General features: G+C 46.8%; 1 protein-coding gene across 2 annotated transcripts in view; it reads left to right on the forward strand.

The window, feature by feature from the left end:
* Nucleotides 1-10083: 10083 nt before the first annotated feature.
* LOC129697820 (interleukin-13 receptor subunit alpha-2-like) overlaps nt 10084-22673 on the forward strand; it is a 59406-nt gene continuing 46816 nt past the window's right edge. For both annotated transcript variants that reach the window (XM_055636455.1, XM_055636454.1), the window contains exon 1: nt 10084-10280. The gene's annotated coding sequence lies outside the window, so the exon portion shown is untranslated. The remainder of the gene's footprint in view (nt 10281-22673) is intronic.

Genomic DNA, 22673 nt, shown 5'->3' on the forward strand with positions numbered 1-22673 from the left:
GCACATTAACACTGTCCTACACCCACTAGGGGCAATTTTTACATTTATACCAAGCCAATTAACCTACAAACCTGTACGTCTTTGGAATGTGGGGGGAAACTGAAGATCTTGGAGGAAACCCACGCTGGCCATGGGGAGAACGTGCAAACTCCGTACAGACAGCACCCGTAACCGGGATCGAACCCGGGTCTCCGGCGCTGCATTCGCTGTAAGGCAGCGGCTTTACCGCTGTGCCACCGTGACTGCCTATCACGGGATCTTTAGTCTTGGATAAACAGGGCGGCACAGAGAGGCACAGCTAGTGGAGGTGCTGTCTCAACGCGCCAGATGCCCGGGTTCGATTCAACCTCTGGTGCTGTCTGTGTGGAGTTTGCACGTTCTCCCTGTGACCGCATGGGTTTCTTTCGGGTGCTCCGGTTTCCTCCAACATCACTAAGACGTGTGGGTTTATCGGTTAATTGGCCTCTGCAAAATTGCCTTCTCATGTGTAGGGAGTGAATGAGAAAGTGGGATCAGGTAGATCTAGTGCGAACAGGGGATCGATGCTGTGCACAGACTCAGTGGTCAATGGACTTAGTGGCCTCCTCCATTGTCAGATTGAGGCCAATGGCAAATTGGAGAAACAGCATCTCATATTTCGCTTGTGCAGCATACAACCCAGTGGTATGAATATTGCTTTCTCTAACTTCAGGTAACCATTGCATCCCCTCTCTCTCCATCCCTCCCCCACCCAAGTCATACCAGCATCAACATCATCTTGTTGAGTGTCATTGTCTGTAACTCATTCTCAACTGGCACACAGCTAACAATGGCTTGGTTCCTTTAATGATCGTTACTTCTTTGCGTATCTTTCATTCATTTGTTCTAACGTCTGGTTCAGGAACGGCTTCTTCCCTGCAGCCATCAGGCTATTAATCACTACAGCCTCATATAAGCTCTGAACTGCAATAGACATAGAATCAAAATCAAATACATTTATTGTCATTGCACAACAACTGTACAACGAAATTTCATTGCATCTCCTTCAGTGGTATACATAGAAGACACGGGATAAAATATTTAAAAGAACAAAAACACAAACAACCATTGACTCTCATATACCGGCATGATCAGTAAATGAAATTGATAAATAGATAATAGAATTATATAAAAAAATATTGTGCATTATATTGCCCCACAAATAGTGTTGTGTTGCCTGCAGTGTTATCTATCTGAGTTTAGTTCTTTAATGGCACATGGGTAGAACTGTTAATTAGTCTACAAGTGCAGGCCTTCAGAGACCTGTATCGCCTCCCAGAAGGTAGCAGAGTGAAAAGGTGGTTGGCAGGGTGCGATGAGTCCTGCTTGATGTTTGTGGCCCGACGTAAACACCGGACCCGGTAAATGTCATCCAGGGAGGGTAGTTGAGCGTTTGTGATGCTCTGTGCTGTTTTAATAACTCTCTGTAGTGCCTTCCTTTCAGCCACAGTGCAGCTAGCAAACCACACCAGGATTCCATAGGAGAGGATACTTTCCACGGCGCACCAGTAGAAGGACAGCAACAGCGGCTGTGAGACGTTTGCTCTCCGCAGAGACCTCAGGAAATACAGCCGCTGCAGTGACTTCTTCACGAGAGTGATGGTGTTCACTGTCCATGTGAGGTCCTGGGAGATGTATGTACCCAGGAACTTAAAGTCAGTGACTCTCTCCATCATGTCTCCTTTGAAACATAGAAAATAGGTGCAGGAGGAGGCCATTCGGCCCTTCGAGCCAGCACCGCCATTCATTGTGATCATGGCTGATCGTCCCCTATCAATAACCCATGCCTGCCTTCTCCCCATATCCCTTGACTCCAGTAGCCCCTAGAGCTTTATCTAACTCTCTCTTAAATCCATCCAGTGATTTGGCCTCCACTGTCCTCTGTGGCATAAATTCACAACTCTGTGGGAGAATTTTTTTTTTCTCACATCAGTCTTAAATGGCCTGAAGGGGCTGATACCATGCTGTGTGCATGTACACTAAACTAAGAATCCTGTCCAAAAGGTAGAACCACTTGATATCACAGCGCCAGCTCAGAACAGCAATGTTATCAAGTTTCTGATCTAGAGGTGAGACTGCTATCAACTAACACTTGGTTACATTCATATCACCACATCACGAGTCAACTGGGAGGACATAACTCACCCTGAACTTTAGACTTTACTTTAGACTTTAGAGACACAGTGCGGAAACAGGGCCTTCGGCCCACCGAGTCTGCACTGACCAGTGAACATCCCGTATACTAACACCATCCTACACCAGGGACAATGTATAATTTATTTTTAACCAAAGCCAATTAACCTACACATCTCAATGTCTTTGAAGTGTGAGAGGAAAGTGGTGCACCCGGAAAAAACCCACGCGGTCACTGGGAGAACGGGCAAACTCCACACGGACAGCACCAGAGGTCAGGATCGAACCTGGGTCTCTGGTGCGGTAAGGCAGCAACTCTGTGTCACCCCAACCAATAATGATTAATTAACTTTCGGCTTTCCGCAGAGACTGATCCCTCCGTAACTCCCTGGTCAATTTGCCCCTTCCCACCCAAACCACCCCCTGCCCTGCTACTTTCCCTAGCAACCACAGGAAATGCCACACTTGCCGCTTTACCTCCCCCCTCGACTCCATCCAAGGATCTAAGCAGTCATTCCAGGTGCAGCAGAGGTTCACCTGCACCTCCTCCAACCTCATCTATTGCATCCGCTGCTCTAGGTGTCAGCTGATCTACATTGGTAAGACCAAGCGTCGGCTTGGCGATTGCTTCGCCCAACACCTCCACACAGTTCGCATTAACCAACCTGATCTCCTGGTAGCTCAACACTTCAACTCCCCCTCCCATTCCGAATACGACCTTTCTGTCCTGGGCCTCCTCCATGGCCAGAGTGAGTCGCACCGCAAATTGGAGGAGCAGCATCACATATTTTGCTTGGGTAGTTTCCACCCCAGTGGCATGAACATTGACTTCTCCAATTTCAGATAGTCCCTGCTTTCTCCCTCCTTCCCCTCCCCTTCCCAGCTCTCCCACAGCCCACTGTCTCTGAACCTTCCTTTCTTCCTTCCCGCCCCCCCCCCCCCCCCCCCCACGCAAACATGTTCCCGATGTTGGGGGAGTCCAGAACCAGGGGCCACAGTTTAAGAATAAGGGGTCAGCCATTTAGAACGGAGACGAGGAAACACTTTTTCTCACAGAGAGTTGTGAGTCTGTGGAATTCTCTGCCTCAGAGGGCGGTGGAGGCAGGTTCTCTGGATGCTTTCAAGAGAAAGCTAGATAGGGTTCTTAAAGATAGCGGAGTCAGGGGATATGGGGAGAAGGCAGGAACAGGGTACTGATTGGGGATGATCAGCCATGATCACATTGGTGCTGGCTCGAAGGGCCGAATGGCCTACTCCTGCACCTATTGTCTTTTGTCTATTGTCTATTGCAAGCGTGTGTCATTGTTACACAAGGGACTGCAGATGTGTAGGAAGGAACTGCAGATGTGTAGGAAAGAACTGCAGATGTGTAGGAAAGAACTGCAGATGTGTAGGAAGGAACTGCAGATGTGTAGGAAGGAACTGCAGATGTGTAGGAAGGAACTGCAGATGTGTAGGAAGGAACTGCAGATGCTGGCTTACAAACAAAAGATGCAAAGGTACAGAAGTTTGAAAACGCACAACCCCCAGATTCAGGGACAGTTTATTCCCAGCTGTTGTCAGGCAACTGCACCATCCTACCACCACCAGAGAGCAGTGCTGAAGAAGCATCATATATTCCTTTTCTCCAGAGATGCTTTCTGACCCGCTAAGTAACCCCTGTTTTTTTGTATCTCTGGCTTATACCAGCTTGTGCAGTTCCTTCCTACACAGTCCTGAACTACCATCGGACCATCTATGATCAAATTTTACTGACTTTACCTTGCACTGAACGTTATTCCCCTGTCATGTAATCTACACACTGTGGACGGTTCGATTGTAATCATGTATTGACTTTCCACTGGCTGGTTAGCACGCAACAAAACTGAAAGTGTGGGGGGGTAACATGACAGGTCGGGCAACACATATGGAGAATATGGTTAGGTGACGTTTCGAGTTGGGACCCTTCTTCTGACTGTAAGTCAGCAACTCCACTGCTGTGCTACTGTAATAATCATTTTTAATTATATTTTTATCAGTTTAGATTTTTTCCGTTCAGAGATACAGCGAGAAAACAGGATCCTTCGGCCCACCAAGTCCGCATCGACCAGCGATCCCCACACATTAACACTATCTACACACTATACCAAGCCGATTAACCTACAAACGACAGATAGCACAATGGGCTAAGAGTTCGGCTGGCAACCGGAAGGTAGCCGGTTCAAATCCCGCTTGGAGTGCATACTGTCGTTGTGTCCTTGGGCACACTATACCAAGCCGATTAACCTACAAACGCCCTGTGCCCTGTACGTCTTTGGAGTGTGGGAGGAATCTGGAGATCTTGGAGCAAACCCACAAACTCCAAGATCACTTGTAGAATATGCAAACTCCCTACAGTATAGAACGTACAAACTCCGTGGTCGGGATCGAACAGGGGATCTCCGGGGCTGCAAGCGCTGTAAGGCAGCAACTCTACCGCTACGCCACCGTGCCGCCCTGTGTTCTGTGCTTCTTTTGAACAAATTAAATGGCATACTGTGCACAAAATGGATCTTGAGTTAATTTGAGGCTGTTTACGACACAGCGCTCATTGCCCATATTAGTTTCCCTGAGGTTGTTAGCTGCTACCAATGTAGCACAAACACACCCAGCAGCAATTTAGCAGCAATGGCAAATAATTCCTGCTGCATGCAAATGAAAAAGCATATCCTGACCCACATTTGTCCATCACCTGTCCTTGCACTAACATATGCAAAGAGAGCTGCTACTATATATATGGATGTTTAGGGCTTTGGTAGTTTCATACTTGGAGGCTATATTTACACATGAGTCCGTGTAGTGTAGATTAGAGTCCGACCACCCAATGTTTTGGCTTCTTCAGATCAAGTTACGTGATTATTATTGTGTTATTACTGTGTTAAAACATTCAGCTTAGTGTTATATTTGGACCACAGCCGCTCTAAGCCAACTCAGGGCCTTATTTGTGACCTGACACTTTTGTTAGCACCATGTTACAGGAAACATGTTGGTAGACACAAATTGCTGGCGTAAGTCAGCGGGTGAGGCAGCATCTCTGGAGAGAAGGAATGGGCGACGTTTCGGGTCGAGAGGAAATAGTTGGTCAAGTTGGAAAGGATTTCAGAGAAGATTTCCGAGGATGTTGCCAGGACTTGTGGAGTCTGAGCTATGGGGAGAGGTTGAGTTGGCTGGGACTCTATTCCTTGGAGTGCAGGAGGATGAGGGGTGATCTTATAGAAGTGTATAAAATCAATAGATTGGGTAGATGCACAGTCTCTTGCCCAGAGTAGGGGATTCGAGAACCAGTGGATACAGGTTTAACATGAAGGGGGAAAGATTTAATAGGAACCTGACGGGTAACTTTTTCACATAAAGACCACCAGGGGTGTTGGGGAGATGGCTGCCCTGCTGGCAGTCTGTGCGTTTTTTCATTCTTTTTGTTATTTTTTAGCTTGTTAAAAGTTTTGTTTTTAAGTTCTTCTGTCTGTTTTATGTGGGGGGGGGGGGGGGGGGTTCGGGGGAGGACTTTTTTTCAGGTTCATACTTTCCCGGAGATGTGATCAATTCTCCAGACTCTGCGGCCTACCATCGATGGAGCTGGAAGCCTCCTCGGACTGTCGTGGGCCCCATCTCGGGGCATGGACTTAACATCGGAGCTGATCCCTTGCATGGGATCGCTCCCACCTCTACCATTGCGGACTTTAACATCAAGGGCTCGCAGTCTCGGGAGAGGCCGAGATGGAAGCTCCAATGCCGCGGAAAGTTCGACCAGCCCTGACGCGAGGTTCGATCGCCAGGCGTGGGGGAGCTGACAATCCCCCGATGCAGGACATGATCGCCTCGACGCGGAGGACCTGAACGTCGCTGGTTACCGGGGTCAAGATCAACCCGTCAACGGGGGCTTGAGGCCCGCAACCAAGGAAGAACTAAGGGAAGGATGTAACTAGTAGCGTGGATAGGGGAGAACCAGTGGATGTGTTATATCTGGACTTCCAGAAGGCTTTCGACAAGGTCGCACATAAGAGATTAGTATACAAACTTAAAGCACAAGGCATTGGGGGTTCAGTATTGATGTGGATAGAGAACTGGCTGGCAGACTGGAAGCAAAGAGTAGGAGTAAACGGGACCTCTTCACAATGGCAGGCAGTTACTAGTGAGGGTACCCCAAGGCTCAGTACTGGGACCCCAGCTATTTACAATATATATTAATGATCTGGATGAGTGAATGTTACTTTTAATCTCCAAGTTTGCGGATGACACAATTCCTTGGGGGCAGTGTTGTGACGCCAGGAGGATGCTAGGAGACTGCAAGGTGACTTGGATACGATCTGGGAGAAATGGCACCGGGCCTGGCAGATTCCCCCATCCTGTGGATAAATGTGAGGTTATCCATTTAGGTGGCATAAAACGGGAAAGCAACTATTAGAAAATGGTGGCCGATTGGAGACAGGGGGATTGCAGCGAGACCTGGGTGTCATGGTACACCAGTCATTGATATGATCATGCAGGTGCATCAGGCAGTCAAGAAAGCGTACCTGTATGTTCTTTCATTGCAAAAGGATTTGAGTATAGGAGCAGGGAGGTTCTACATGCAGTTGTACAGGGTCTTGGTGAGACCACACCTGAGTATTGCGTACAGTTTTGGTCTCCAAATCTGCAGAGAGGGCATTATTGCCATAGAGGGAGTGCAGAGACGGTTCACCAGACTCTCCTGTGTGTCAGGACTGTCTTATGAAGAAAGACTGGATAGACTTGGTTTTACTCTCTAGAATTTAGAAGATTGAGGGGGGGGATCTTACAGAAACTTACAAAATTCTTAAGGGGTTATACGGGCTAGATGCAGGAAGATTGTTCCCGATGTTGGGGACAGTCTTCAGGACAAGGGGTCACAGCGTAGGGATAAGAGGGGAATCCTTTAAAAGCGAGGTGAGAAGAACTTCTTTCACACAGAGAGTGGTGAATCAAGTGGAACTCTCTGCCACAGAGGGTAGTTGAGGCCAGTTCATTGGCTATATTTAAGAGGGAGTTAGATGTGGCCCTTGTGGCGAAGGGGATCAGGGGGTATGGAGAGAAGTCAGGGATGGGGTACTGTGTTGGATGAGCTTCCGTGATCAAATTGATAGGCGAATGGTGCAGGCTCGAAGCACCGAATGGCCTACTACTGCACTGCAATTTCTATTTCTATGTTTCTATACTCAAGGACTTGAATTATATTTTGCCTTTCATCACATTGAAGGATGTTTAGAAGTCACTGTGGTGGATGTTCATGTTACAATGTGTTTTCTTGAGTGTTTTGTTACTTTTTATTTTATGACTCATCTGGCCAGTTCCTTGTTGGGCCCCCGTTGTGACGCCAGTCAAGTACACATGGATGTATTAGATCAAAATAGCGATCTTAAAATGGCACCGGGCCTGGCTACCTTCCCCCATCCTGTGCATGTGTATATTACTATATATACCAATATATTATTTTTTTACATATATATATATACAATATATTAGTAGATACATACGCACACACACACACACACATATATATATATATAGTAGTATATTAGTATATATATATAATAATATATAACGATATAACAATTACAGCACAGAAACAGGCCATCTCGGCCCTTCTAGTCCGTGCCGAACACTTACTCTCACCTAGTCCCATCTACCTGCACTCAGACCATAACCCTCCATTCCTTTCCCGTCCATATACCTATCCAATTTATTTTTAAATGATACAATCGAACCTGCCTCCACCACTTCCACTGGAAGCTCATTCCACACAGCTACCACTCACTGAGTAAAGAAGTTCCCCCTCATGTTACCCCTAAACTTTTGTCCCTTATACACACACACATATATTTATATATATGTTCAGAGGGAGATGGGGAAAATGCAGGCTGGTGGGACTGTTGCAGATGGGGCAGGTTGGCTGGTGAGGGTAAGTTGGGCTGAAGGGCCTGTTTCCATGCTGTAAGACTCCATAACCTCTGTTTCTGTTATTAATTCTGGTGCTTACAGAGTATTACTCATTCATATGTGTTGTGCTGCAGCACGTAGGAATTTTATGACGACAATAAAACTATTTTGCTTCCTCGCTCCCTGGAAAGGGTAAGGAAATGAAAGAAGCTGGTGTTGTGAAATGCTGAGTATGCTGCAGTCTGTAAAAATATATAATTTAGGTCAGGGGCATGAGGTTTCCTCATAGCTGTGAGCGCTGTAGGGCAGCAACTCTACCGCAGCACCACCATGCCGCCCATTGATTGCAGTTTCAATACATGATGGCAATCAAGCTGTCCACAGTGTACAGATACCCCTACCCCCCGGGAATGGTGAGAGAGCATCCGGATCCCACGGAAGAGGTGCAAAAGAAAAAGAAGATGTGCTTGGTTCAATAAAGAAGAAAGAAAGAAAAATAATGTGAAAAAGAATAGGGGAATCGAGAACCAGAGGATGCTGGTGTAAGGTGAGGGAAGATAGATTTCATAGGAACCTGTGGGGTAACTTTTGTTACGCAAAGGGTGGTAGGTTTATGGAATAATCTTCCAGGGGTGGTAGTAGAGGCAGGTGCTATTGCAATACATTTAGACAGGTACTTGGATAGATTTAGATGGATATGGGCCAAACGCAGGCAGGTGGAACTAAATGAATGAAGAAGGAAGGAAGGAATGAATGATGAATGAATGAATGGATGAATGATTGAAGGTATGAAGGAATTAATTAATAAATGGATGAATAAATGTATGCATGAATGAATGAATTAATTAATAAATGAATGGATAAATAAATGAATGAATGTATGAATTAATGATTGAATGATTGAATAAATGATTGAATGAATGCATGACTGAATGATTGAATGAATGAATGAATGATTTGAATGAAGGACGAACAAAGGAGAACCTGACATGGGGGGGGGACCAGTGAGAGGGAGAACAAAGGAGGGAGAACAAAGCAGGTGCCAACTTCTCTACATCGGTGAGAACAAGCGCAGGCTTGGCGATCGCTTCGCACAACACCTCCGCTCAGTTTGCAATAACCAACCTGATCTCCCGATGGCTCAGCACTTCAACTCCCCCCTCCCAAATCCAACCATCCCTGCACACTCCCTGAGGCTGAGTGGGTTTCCTCCGGGTGCTTTGGTTTACTTCCATATTCGAATAAAAAAAGTTCTGAAGAAGGGTCTCGACCCGAAATGTCACCTATTCCTTCTCTCCGGAGATGCTGCCTGTCCCGTTGAATTACTCCAGCTCTTTGTGTCTACCTTCGGTTTAAGCCAGCATCTGCAGTTCCTCCTTACACAGTTTGAAGAAAGGTCCTGACCCAAAACATCACTTATCCATGTTCTCCAGAGATGCTGTCTGACCGCTGAGTTACTCCAGCACTTTGTATCTTTTTTTTTTGTAAACCAGCACCTGAAATTTCACAGCCTGCCTGGATGGTCCAGTTTAGGTTTCCAAAATGGCATTCAATCTTGTGCGGAGGTGAGAGATTAACATGAGGCGAGGTGTAAAGATGAACCCAAACTTGCTCTAGTGTTGACGATAGACACAAAAAGCTGGAGTAACTCAGCGGGACAGGCAGCAACTCTGGAGAGAAGGAATGGGTGACATTTCAGGTCGAGACCCTCCACCAGTCTGAAGAAGGGTCTCGAGTCTAAAGGAATCAAGGGATATGGGGAAAAAGCAGGAACGGGGTAATGATTTCGGTCTGAAGAAGGGTCACCCATTCCTTCTCTCCAGAGATGCTGCAAGTCCCACTGAGTTACTCCAGCTTTTTGTGTCTATCTTCGGTTTAAAACCAGCATCTGCAGTTCCTTCCTACACATTCCACTTGGGCTGCCTCACTGCCTGCGTAAGGCCTTGGCAGCAAATCAGATGAACAGGAAGTTTAGTTGCTCATTAGAGCAGTGACCAAGACAGCAGAGAGAGAGAGAGAGAGAGAGAGAGAGTGAGGGGGCGGGAGGGGACTTTCCAATACATAAGCAGTCGTCTGAGCGGCACAAGCAGAAGAACGCACTAGAAGACGGAACAAACAGTTGCACCTGACTTGTTCTTGGAGACAGCCTTGAGGAGGAAAAGGATGGTTCGGTTCCCACACCCAATACAATCCACTTCAACTTCCCCACCGTATAAGTAAGATTTTCACTGGATATTTCAACTCAGATGTACAGAAGCATGTGTTTTTAAGTAACAAATGTTTGGTTAGTAACTGAATTTCTGCATTGTTTTAACTTGATGTGAACCGTATTTCCTTGTGGCCAATCTACCACAAAAGTCAATGAATTGATTTTTTTTTTTCCACTGTTCGACTTTTGTTAAACTGTTCTCGGTTCCCAGTTTAGTTTATTGTCACCGTGTACTGAGGTACAGTGAAAAGCTTTGGTTGTGTGCTAACCAGTCAGCGGAAAGACAATACGTGACTACAATCGAGCCATTTACAGTGTCGGGATTCATGGATATGGGAATAATGTTTATTGCAAGGTGAAGCCAGTAAAGTCTGATCAAGGATAGTCCGAAGGTCACCAATGGGATAGATGGTAGTTCAGGTCTGCTCTATAGTTGTGGTAGGATGGTTCAGATGCCTAATAACAGCTGTTGTGCTTTTTGATCATCTTAACCAATCATCATATATTCCGAAAGAAAGCCAAGGACTATTTTTAACCTGACTGGCCATAATTAGGCACAAAATGCTGGAGTAACTCAAAGGGACAGGCAGCATCTCTGGTGAGAAGGAATGGGTGACATTTCAGGTAGAGACTCTACTTCACCCAGACTAGCTGTACCTGTAATTGTTGAGAGAAGCAGGGCAGAGACCAAAGTAAGAATGTGACTAACTCTTTCTGAATGACTAGCTGAGGAACACCCAACTGTTCTTACAATCTGCCCAAGGTGCCAGGTTTTAAGCTGATATCGAAGTTATACTGTGTAGGAAGGAACTGCAGATGCTGGTTTAAACCAAAGATATACACTAAAAGCTGGAGTATCTCAGCGGGACAGGCAGCAACGCTGGCTAGAAGGAATGGGTGATGTTTTCGGGTCGAGACCCTTCTTCAGAACATCCAGAGGTGATGCGTGCCTCACTGAGTTACTCCAGCTTTTTTGTGTCTATCTTCGGTTTAAACAAGCATCTGCAGTTCCTTCTTACACAGCTTTCTGGGACATTTCTGCTTTCAAACAAGGTTTCGGGAAAAGAATTCTGAATTCCAGAACCACCAGATTCCGGGACTGTTTCTTCCAGCTGTTATCAGGCAAATGAACCATCCTTACGCAAATTGGAGTGTGGTCCTGTGCTACTATCTACTCCATTCCAGACCCTCGATTTACCTTTGATACAGACTTTAGACTTTACTGCACGGTGTCTTGCACTAAACGTTATTCCTTGATGGCTTTGATTTTAATCATGTATTGTCTTTCCGCTGACTGGTTAGTAGGCAACTAGAGCTTTTCACGGTACCTCGGTACACGTGACAATAAACGAAACTGAACTTCAACCGTACTTGTAACTTGTTCACTAATACTCAAACTGTGTTGACATTGGGAAATCAGTGGCTTAGAATTAAGGCTGAGTTTTCTTAGAGAGTTAGATTTAGCTCTTAGGGCTAACAGAATCAAGGGTATGTTGTGAAAGCAACATGATTTTGGATGATCATCTATTGAATGGCGGTGCTGGCTCGAAGGGCCGAATGGTCTACTCCTGCACCTATTTTCTATGTTTCTTTAATGTCAAAAAATAGAGACAAATCGCTGGAGTGACTCTGCGGGTCATGCAGCATCTCTGGGGAACAAGGATGGATGACATTTGGGGTCGGGGTCGGGACCCTTCTTCAGCACGTTCTCCCTATGAAACTCGCACCAGTTTCCTCCGGTTGCTTCAGTTTCCTTCCACATTCTAAAGACAGTCTGGATAATGGTCCTGACCCTAAACATCACTTGTCCATGTTCTCCAGAGATGCTGCCTGACCGCTGAGATGCGCCAGCACTTTGTATCATTTTTTGTAAACCAGCATCTGCAGTTCCTTGTGTCCATATCTCTCTGTAATGCCAGTTCTGATCAGACTCTGCAAAGCTAGTTCCACATTGCCCGTTGATTTAGCGTCATGAATATCTATTTACTTTCCATTTATCAGAAAATGACAAAAATAATTGAAGTATGGCAAATGTTCCCTCGAGCCTAGCACTTGGAACTAGAGTTGTTCTCTTGTTTGTTTTATGTGAGGGGTGATGGTAGGGGTCGGGGGAAATTCTATTTCAATCTCTTACCTTGCCGGAGATGCGATTGTTTTCCGGATCGTATCTCCGGTCACTCTGTGGCCTAACATCGTGGAGCTGGAGTCCTGGCTCGGGACTGATTTTGAGCCCCACCGCGGGAACGTGGACTTACCCTTGTCTGGGATCGACTCTACTACTGCGGCCAGCAGATTTCACCATCGAAGAGCTCGCAGTCTCGGGTAGAGACCGATGTCGGGAAGCTCCAAACGACGCAGAAGGTTCGGCCAACCCCGACCCAGGGTCCGATCGCCCGGTGCAAGGGAGCTGAGATCCCCCCCTGATGCAGGAGCTTGATCGCCCCAACGCGATGGCCCAAACACCGCCGGCTTCGGGATCCAAAGTCGTCCCGTCAACGGAAGCCTCGAGGTCCCCAACTGCGGGAGGACAAAGATGGGAAGAGATTGAACTTTTTTTTGCCTTCCATTACAGTGAGGAATGTGGAGGGGTCACTGTGGTGGATGTTTATGTTAAAATGTATTTTCGTGTCTTGTGCTGCTTTTTATTTGTATGACTGTACGGAAAATCATGTATATTTTTAAATGATATTTTAGCTCTTCTTCCCCTCCACTCCCCCCAATCCTCCCCTCTGCTCCCCCCATCCTCCTCCCCTCTGCTCCCCCCATCCCTCCCCTCTGCTCCCCCCATCTTCCCCTCCACTCCCCCCCATCCTCCCCCCCGCTCCCCCCCCCATCCTCCCCTCCACTCCCCCCATCCTCCCCTCCACTCCCCCCCATCCTCCCCCCTCCACTCCCCCATCCTCCCCTCTGCTCCCCCCATCCTCCCCTCCACTCCACCCCCCATCCTCCCCTCCACTCCCCCCATCCTCCCCTCTCTCGCCCCCCCCATCCTCCCCATCTCCGCTCCCCCCCATCCTCCCCCTCCGCTCCCCCCATCCTCCCCTCCGCTCCCCCCCCCTCCTCCCCTCTGCTCCCCCCCTCTCCTCCCCTCCGCTCCCCCCATCCTCCCCTCCACTCCCCCCATCCTCCCCTCCACTCCCCCCATCCTCCCTCCTCCCCCCCATCCTCCCCCATCCTCCCCTCCACTCCCCCCCCATCCTCCCCTCCACTCCCCCCATCCTCCCCTCCACTCCTCCCCCATCCTCCCCTCTGCTCCCCCCCCATCCTCCTCCCTCCACCCCCCCCCATCCTCCCCTCCCCTCCACTCCCCCATCCTCCCCTCCACTCCCCCATCCTCCCCCTCCACTCCCCCCATCCTCCCCTCCACTCCCCCCCCACTCCCCTCCGCCCGCCCCCCCCATCCTCCCCTCCACTCCCCCCATCCTCCCCTCCACTCCCCCCATCCTCCCCTCTGCTCCCCCCATCCTCCCCTCCGCTCCCCCATCCTCCCCTCCCCCCCCCATCCTCCCTTCCATTCGCTTCCTCCCTGCTCCCCCCATCCTCCCCTCCACTCCCCCATCCTCCCCTCTGCTCCCCCCATCCTCCCTTCCATTCGCTCCCCTCTGCTTCCCCTCCTCCTTCTTCTCCCCGCCAGTGATACGTGGCTGCTCTCTCTTCTCCCCCCTCCAACCCCCTCCCCCGTCAGGGATGGGCATTGGCTGTGGTGGTCCACATCTGGTGAAGGAATTTCAGGGGGAGAGTGACTGGGAGATTGGAGGGGAGTTGCGGCACGGTGGCGCACGGTAGAGCCTGTGCGGCACGGTGGCGCAATGGTAGAGCTGCTGCCTCACAGCGCCAGAGACCCGGGTTCGATCCCGACTATGGGTGCTGTCTGTACGGAGTTTCTACGTTCTCCCGTTTTCTCCGAGATCTCCGGTTTCCCCCCAATTACAGGTTTGTTGGTTAATTGACTTGCTATACATGTAAATTGTCCCTGATGTGTATGTTAATGAGCGGGGATCGCTGGTCGGCGCGGACTCGGTGGGCTGAAGGGCCTGTTTCCGCCCGGTATCTTTAAACTAAAATCTAAACTAATAAACTAAACATTGTCTATAGATTCAGTGTTATAAATATCTATTTTCTTTCCATTTATCATAAGATGACAAAAAAAAATAGAAGTATGTCAAATGGGCCCCCCCAGCCTTTTAATAGGAACTAGAGTCGGAACTGTGCCTCAGAACAATCCTGGCATGCAAAAATGAATGTCATCATTTAACTTTCCAGGAAATGACAGCAATAAACTCTGTCGAGAATCTCAATCTTGATGAGAATGAATCTGCGGTGAATCACAGGTCAAACTCAAGAACAAGACACTGTTAGAAACATAAAAGACATCGAAAATAGGTGCAGGAGCGGGCCATTTTGCCCTTTGAGCCAGCACCGCCATTCATTATGATCATGGCTGATCATCGCAAATCAGTAGCCCGCTCCTGCTTTTTCCCCATATCCCTTGATTCCGTTAGGCCTAAGAGCTAAATCTAACTCTCACTTGTAAACTCCTGTATAAGAGGTAAAAGGGGACCTCTAAACCCATCTATAACCGTAGTTAACTATTTCAAGAAATTTCAAGTATTTTTTTGTTTTTAACCCTTTTTGCATTCTGAATTAATTTGATATTTTCTATATAAAGTTTTAATAATTTTAAAGTTTTATGATCCATTGATCCGAAGATTTAATAGGAACCTGAGGGGTAACTTTTTCACACAAAGGGTGGTGTGTGTATGGGACGAGCTGCCAGAGGAGGTAGTTGAGGCAGGTACTATTGCAACATTTAAGAAGCATATAGAAAGGGGCATGGATAGGGACAGGTTTGGAGGGACATGGGCCAAGTGTAGATGGGACATGTTGGCAAGTTGGGCCGAAGGGCCTGTTTCCACACTGTATGACTCTATGACATTGCTTGTAAGACAGATATAGGGAGCGACGGATTTAAATATGAGAAAGAGAGATCTTAACTGAAGGCATCAAGCAGATGAAAGGAGCTTCATGTGAGGATGAGTCAAGAGTCAAGAGTGTTTTATTGTTATATGTCCCAGATAGAACAATGAAATTCCAACTTGCAGCAGCACAACAGAATATGTAAACATAGTACAAGATGAGTGTACTACGCTGGTAGATCATAGACAACAATGTGATGGAAGGGCTTGGGTTAACTGTGGAAGGTTAGCAGCTCAAGAATGGCAGTGTCAAATATATGGGGAAACCATGTAATTTCTTAACATATGAATGTGACAAGTAAAATGGATGAAGGGGAGCCAATGGATGTAGTGTATCTAGACTTTCAGAAAACTTTCATAAGGTCCCGCACGGGAGAATGGCGACTAAAATTAGAGCACATGGTATAGGGGGTAGGGTGTTGACGGATAGAAAATTGGTTGGCAAACAGGAAGTAAAGAGTAGGAGTGAACGGGTTCTTTTCAGAATGGCAGGCAGTGGTGAGTGGAGTGCCGCAAGGCTCGGTGTTGGGGCCGCAACTGTTTACCATATATATTAATGATTTGGAAGAGGGAATTAGGAACAATACTAGCAAGTTTGCAGATGACACAAAGCTGGATGGCAGTGTGAACTGTGAAGAGGATGTTAGGAGGTTGCAGGGTGAACTGGACAGGTTGAGTGAGTGGGCAGATGCGTGGCAGATGCGGTATAATATAGATAAATGTGAGGTTATCCACTTTGGCGGCAAAAACAAGGGGGCAGATTATTATCTCAATGGGGTTAGGTTAGGTAAGGGGGAGGTGCAGCGAGATCTGGGTGTCCTTGTACATCAGTCACTGAAAGTTGGCGTACAGGTACAGCAGGCAGTGAAGAAAGCTAATGGACTGTTGGCCTTCATAACAAGAGGATTTCAGTATAGGAGTAAAGAGGTTCTTTTGCAGTTGTATGGGGCTCTGGTAAGACCACATCTAGAGTATTGTGTACAGTTTTGGTCTCGTAGTTTGAGGAAGGACGTCCTTGTGATTGAGGCAGTGCAGCGTAGGTTCACGAGATTGATCCCTGGGATGGCGGGACTGTCATATGAGGAAAGATTGAAAAGGCTAAACTCACTGGAGTTTAGAAGGATGAGGGGGATTCTTATAGAAACATATAAAATTATAAAAGGACTGGACAAGCTAGATGCAGGAAAAATGTTCCCAATGTTGGGCGAGTCCAGAACCAGGGGCCATAGTTTTAGAATAAAGGGGGGGTCATTTAAGACTGAGGAGAGAAAAAAAGAATTCACCCAGAGAGTTGTGAATTTGTGGAATTCACTGCCACAGAAGGCAGTGGAGGCCAATTCACTGGATGAATTTAAGAGAGTTAGATAGAGCTCTAGGGGCTAGTGGAATCAAGGGTTATGGGGAGAAGGCAGGCACGGGTTATTAATAGGGGACGATTAGCCATGATCACAATGAATGGCGGTGCTGGCTCGAAGGGCCAAATGGCCTCCTCCTGCACCTATTTTCTATGTTTCCATGCTTCTATGAATGGAAGATTCATGGAGATTCTATAACACAGAGCCCAAGGCCCCAAAGAAAGATTTGATGATGGTTATAATGGGGTTTGCGGAGAGATTTGGGGGGGAGAAAAGCATGAGGCGGAATAGGGAAAACTGCAATTATATAATTTATTGCAGGATAGTTTTATATTTATATTTAGACTGTAGACTTTACTTTAGACTTTAGAGATGCCATGCAAACCACGGCCCACTGAGACCAGCGATTACCCCGTACGCTAGACCCATCCTACACACTAGGGACAATTTATGATTATACAGAAGCCAATTAGCCTACAAAACCTATACTTCTTTAGAGCGTGTGAGGAAACCTGAGCACCCAGGCGAAAACCCACGTGGTCACAGGAAGAACAGACAAACTGCATACAGACAGCACCCGTATTCAGGAACAAACCCAGGTCAGCAGCAAATCTACCGCTGTGCCAGTATGCCACCACAAACCTTTGTCTGGTTAGCACACAACGAAGGCTTTTCACTGTGCCTCGCTACACATGATAATAAACTAAGCTAAACTAACCAATACCCCCCCCCCCCCCTCCCCCGCCCATTTGGCAGCCCGATATTTTGAACCAGATTTTTGAACAGACACAAATTCAGCAAATTCGGAAACAAGGAACTGCAGGTGCTGGTGTACAAAAAAAAGAGACGCAAAGTGCTGGAGTAACTAAATGGGTCAGACAGCACCTTCCTCAGACTGAAGAACAGTTTCCGAATCGAAACCTATCCATGCATGTTCTCCAGAGATGCTGCCTGATCCGCTGAGTTGCTCCAGCACTCTGTGTCGCTTTTAGCTTCAGTTATGAACAGGAAGTCTGATTGTTCATTTACCTTTACTAAGACATCGCGGTTTACTAAAACCTTTCAGAGGTTCCAGAAAGTGAATCGCACTTCATAGACTTCAAAGTGATTCGTGCTGACGAGATGGTGTGAACATTCACTTTGTGACGGCAATTCACGTTTTCACTTGCCAAAGCTTACTGTAAAACCAGTTGGAGTCTCGTCATTTCTGAAGTGCTCAGTCGAGCTATGGAGTGAGCTGGGCAAAGCTAAATGTCATGTGTGAATCACGAAACAATGGAGCCCATCTCCATCGTTTCTTCTAAGGCTTTCCTCCCTGAGTCACAATTGTTGTTGCAACTAAACCACATTAAGACATTGATCTATGATCTGGTTGTTCTTTCATCATTTGCTGCCAAAGTGACTTAATTTTGTCTGATACGAAATTGGGAAACATAAACATAGAAACATAGAAATTAGGTGCAGGAGTAGGCCATTCGGCCCTTCGAGCCTGCACCGCCATTCAATATGATCATGGCTGATCATCCAACTCAGTATCCCGTACCTGCCTTTTCTCCATACCCCCTGATCCCCTTAGCCACAAGGGCCACATCTAACTCCCTCTTAAATATAGCCAATGAACTGGCCTCAACTACCCTCTGTGGCAGAGAGTTCCAGAGATTCACCACTCTCTGTGTGAAAAAAGTTCTTCTCATCTCGGTTTTAAAGGATTTCCCCCTTATCCTTAAGCTGTGACCCCTTGTCCTGGACTTCCCCAACATCGGGAACAATCTTCCTGCATCTAGCCTGTCCAACCCCTTAAGAATTTTGTAAGTTTCTATAAGATCCCCTCTCAATCTTCTAAATTCTAGAGAGTATAAACCAAGTCTATCCAGTCTTTCTTCATAAGACAGTCCTGACATCCCAGGAATCAGTCTGGTGAACCTTCTCTGCACCCCCTCTATGGCAATAATGTCCTTCCTCAGATTTGGAGACCAAAACTGTACGCAATACTCCAGGTGTGGTCTCACCAAGACCCTGTACAACTGCAGTAGAACTTCCCTGCTCCTATACTCAAATCCTTTTGCAATGAAAGCTAACATACCATTCGATTTCTTCACTGCCTGCTGCACCTGCATGCCTACCTTCAATCACTGGTGTACCATGACACCCAGCAGGAATCGAGCATCGAGAGAGCATTTATGTTGACCTGCTGAGGAGATGTACATGAGGGTAGACAAAAGTGCTGGAGAAACTCAGCGGGTGCAGCAGCATCTATGGAGCGAAGGAAATAGGCAACGCTTCGGGCCGAAACCCTTCTTCAGACTGAGATGTACATGATGTTCGTAAGGTCAAGGTTGGACTGGAGGGAATGCTGAGGGAAATTGACCAGGTTGTTGCCTGGGTTGGGGCGTTCCATTCCTGTACAGAGACCAGATAGTTGATGTAGATTAGCTGCACGAGGGGTATTACCATACACGTGCAGGTCGTGTCTGCAACCCTAACCCGCTGATTGGAAAATTTACCGGCTACACTTGAACCGCGTGTGACCCGTCTTGTTTTATGTGCTGACATGTGCAGTATGTGTGAAGGATACATCTTCTAGATGCGCTGGGTCGAATTCTCAGTGATGTGACCTGGGGTCATCGGGTGTTTTGGGTCTCACAACATCAGACGCCTCGCCCAGGCGACCCAGCCGGGGTTGATCAGGCCCCGGCTTGCGTCCCAGCAGCAACCGCCCACGGATCAGCCATCTTAATCCAGCGCCACCTAGTGGCTTTCTCTGCGGCTTCGCTTGCGGATTGAATGGCCCTCTTCTTTGCAAGCCCCGTCATGCCCAACTGGTTGAGGACTTTGCAGAATGAGCATCCTGCAAAGCCTCTACAGCCCACCTCTATGGGCTCATAGTATGTAAACAATAAGCCCTACACCTTATACTGGTGTTTTACAATATGTTCCACTATCCACTCTATATATGCTTTGCTTCTTTAAGAGAAGGATGCAGATTAACCCTTATTCATTCATGCTATACATAAACTCCACTACACATATTTGCATACCACCCTTTACATGGTATTACGGTACTGCACAGCTTTAAACCCTGTCCCACGGTACGAGTTCATTCCGAGAGTTCTCCTGAGTTTGCCCTGATTCGAACTCGGAGATTTACGGTAATGGCCACTCGTCGGTACTCGGGGCTCTCGTGGATATTTTTCATCATGTTGCAAAATCTTCACGAGTCTTCCCGTGCTTACCTGCCGTTAACGAGTGTTCCCGAGTACCTGCCGTTAGCGCTAAGAGACGTCCCCGAGCCCCGACGTACCCGCTACGTTCATTCTCCGTGTTTACCAAGAGTTTGTTTTTTTTAAACTCGGGAGAACTCTTGGAATGAACTCGCACCGTGGGACAGGGCTTTCACACTAGTAAGGTTAGCCAGCTCACTCTCTCTCCCTCTCACAAGCCAGCGGAGCTAGATGATAATGGCTGGCTGTTTGAATGTTCCTGTTTGCCTATGGAGGTACAGCGCGGAATCAAGCCCTTCGGCCCACCGAGTCCACGCCGACTAGCGACCCCCGCACAAAGCTTGAGGCTTTGCTTCTGTTTTTGGTGTTTTTGATGTTTCTTTATTTTACATGTCTTTTCCTATTATTTCTTTTGATTGTTATTTTTGGTGTGTATTAACTTTTTTTGTCAATGATTAGTGATGTACAGCAGTTTGTTGCAACTATGATTGTTTTTAAAGTGCTCTATAAATAAAATTATTATTATTATTATTATTATTATTAACATTATCCTACACACACTGGGGACAATTTACTATTTTTCCAAAGTTACTTAACCTACAAACCTGTAGATCTTTGGAGCGTGGGAGGAAACTGAATATCACTGAAAAAAACCCACACGGATAACGTGCAAACTCCACACAGACAGCACCGGTAGTTTGGGACCAGAACTGGGAGTCTGGTGCTTTGAGTTACCAGCACCAGCTGTGCCACCGTGCCACCCACTGTTAACTAAAATTCAGTTTTTATAGATTCTGCCTGTTGTTAGTGTTTTTATACTTTCTGACTCTTATTCAGATTTTTATTCTCTTCAGTAGTTTTAGTTTAGTTTAGGTTAGTTTAGAGATACAGCGCGGAAACAGGCCTCTCGGCCCACCGAGTCCACACCGACCAGCGATCCCCGCACATTTACCCTATCCTACACACATTAGGGACAGTTTCCATTTACACCAAGTCAATTAACCTGCAAACCTGTACGGCTTTGTAGTGTGGGAAGAATCTGAAGATCTAGGAGAAAACCCATGCAGGCCACGGGGGAAAAATGTACAAACTCCGTACAGACAAGCACCCGTAGTCAGGATCGAACCCGGATCTCTGGCGCTGTAAGACAGTAGCTCTACCGCTAGGCCACTGTGCCGCGAGTGTCTTGCATTTCCCTGTTATTGCCCCCTGGTCTAAATCCTGTCCATTAGCTCAGTGGAAATATCATCAACGCCTGGACTGAAATGGTTCAAAAAGATCAATCAAAAAGGATGGGTAATAAATACTGGTCTTGCCAGAAATGCCGATCTGTAGTAAATCAAAAACTAATCTGAAACCTTCCAAAATTCCCGATGAGCAAAGACGTTATGGAAAGTTTTCGAGATGTTCAGAATTCTTGTAAGAGTAAGGAATAGCCAATATTGTTTGTGTTGGCACCTACTTGTGTTTTATTGCATGGGAAACTTCCAAATGTTCTTTACTTCTTGGAAAGTGCGATGTAAAGCTCTATCTAACTCTCTCTTAAATCCATCCAGTGATTTGGCCTCCACTGCCCTCTGTGGCAGGGAATTCCATAAATTCACAACTCTCGAGGTGAAAAAGGTTTTTCTCACCTCAGTCTTAAATGACCTCCCCTTTATTCTAAGACTGTGGCCCCTGGTTCTGGACTCGCCCAACATTGGGAACATTTTTCCTGCATCTAGTTTGTCCAGTCCTTTTATAATTTTATATGTTTCTATAAGATACCCCCTCATCCTTCTAAACTCCAGTGAATACAAGCCTCGTCTTTTCAATAACCCGGATAAGGGCAGAATGCAGGCAGGTGTGATGAACTAGCATCGCCATTCAATATGATCATGGCTGATCATCCAAAATTAGTACCATGGACCTGCTCTCTCCCCATATTCCTTGATTCCATTAGCGCTAAGAGCTATATCTAAATCTCTTGAAAACATCACAAACGCCAATTTAAGCGGCATGGACAATTTGAGTTAAAGGGTCTGTTTTCATGCTGTAAAGCTCTAACAAGCTTTGATTCCGTGTGAGAGAGCAAGTGAGAGAGAGAGAGAGAGAGAGAGAGAGAGAAAGAGAGAAGAGAGAGAGAAGAGAGAGAGAAAGAGAGAGAGAAAGATAGACTGTTGACTTGATTCTAAAGGACATCAAACCCAAGCTTTGCCTTCAAGTATTTCTCGAGGGATCTTCAATCTGAAATGAGATACAGAGTGGGGGTGTTTGCTAAATGCGGAGATTGATGGGAACTCCTTGCTATCTGGTAACGGAGATGAGGAAAAACGTTTTCATTAGAACAGAGATGAGGAAAAACTTTTTCACACAGAGAGTTGTGAGTCTGTGGAATTCTCTGCCTCAGAAGGTGGTGGAGGTTGAGGAAAGATTGAAAAGACTTGGCTTGTATTCACTGGAGTTTAGAAGGATGAGGGGGAGGGGGGGTCTTATAGAAACATATAATATTATATAAGGACTGGACAAGCTAGATGCAGGAAAAATGTTCCCAATGTTGGGCGAGTCCAGACCCAGGGGCCACAGTCTTGGAATAAAGGGGAGGTCATTTAAGACTGAAGTGAGAAAAAAACATTTTCACCCAGAGAGTTGTGAATTTATGGAATTCCCTGCCACAGAGGGCAGTGGAGGCCAAGCCACTGGATGGATTTAAGAGAGAGTTAGATAGAACTCTAGGGGTTAGTGGAGTCACGGGATATGGGGAGAAGGCAGGCACGGGTTATTGATAGGGGACGATCAGCCATGATCAAAATGAATGGTGGTGCTGGCTCGAAGGGCCAAATGGCCTCCTCCTGCACCTATTTTCTAT

Source organism: Leucoraja erinacea, chromosome 6 (assembly GCF_028641065.1).
Source record: "Leucoraja erinacea ecotype New England chromosome 6, Leri_hhj_1, whole genome shotgun sequence".
In the NCBI taxonomy this organism is placed as follows: domain Eukaryota; kingdom Metazoa; phylum Chordata; class Chondrichthyes; order Rajiformes; family Rajidae; genus Leucoraja; species Leucoraja erinaceus.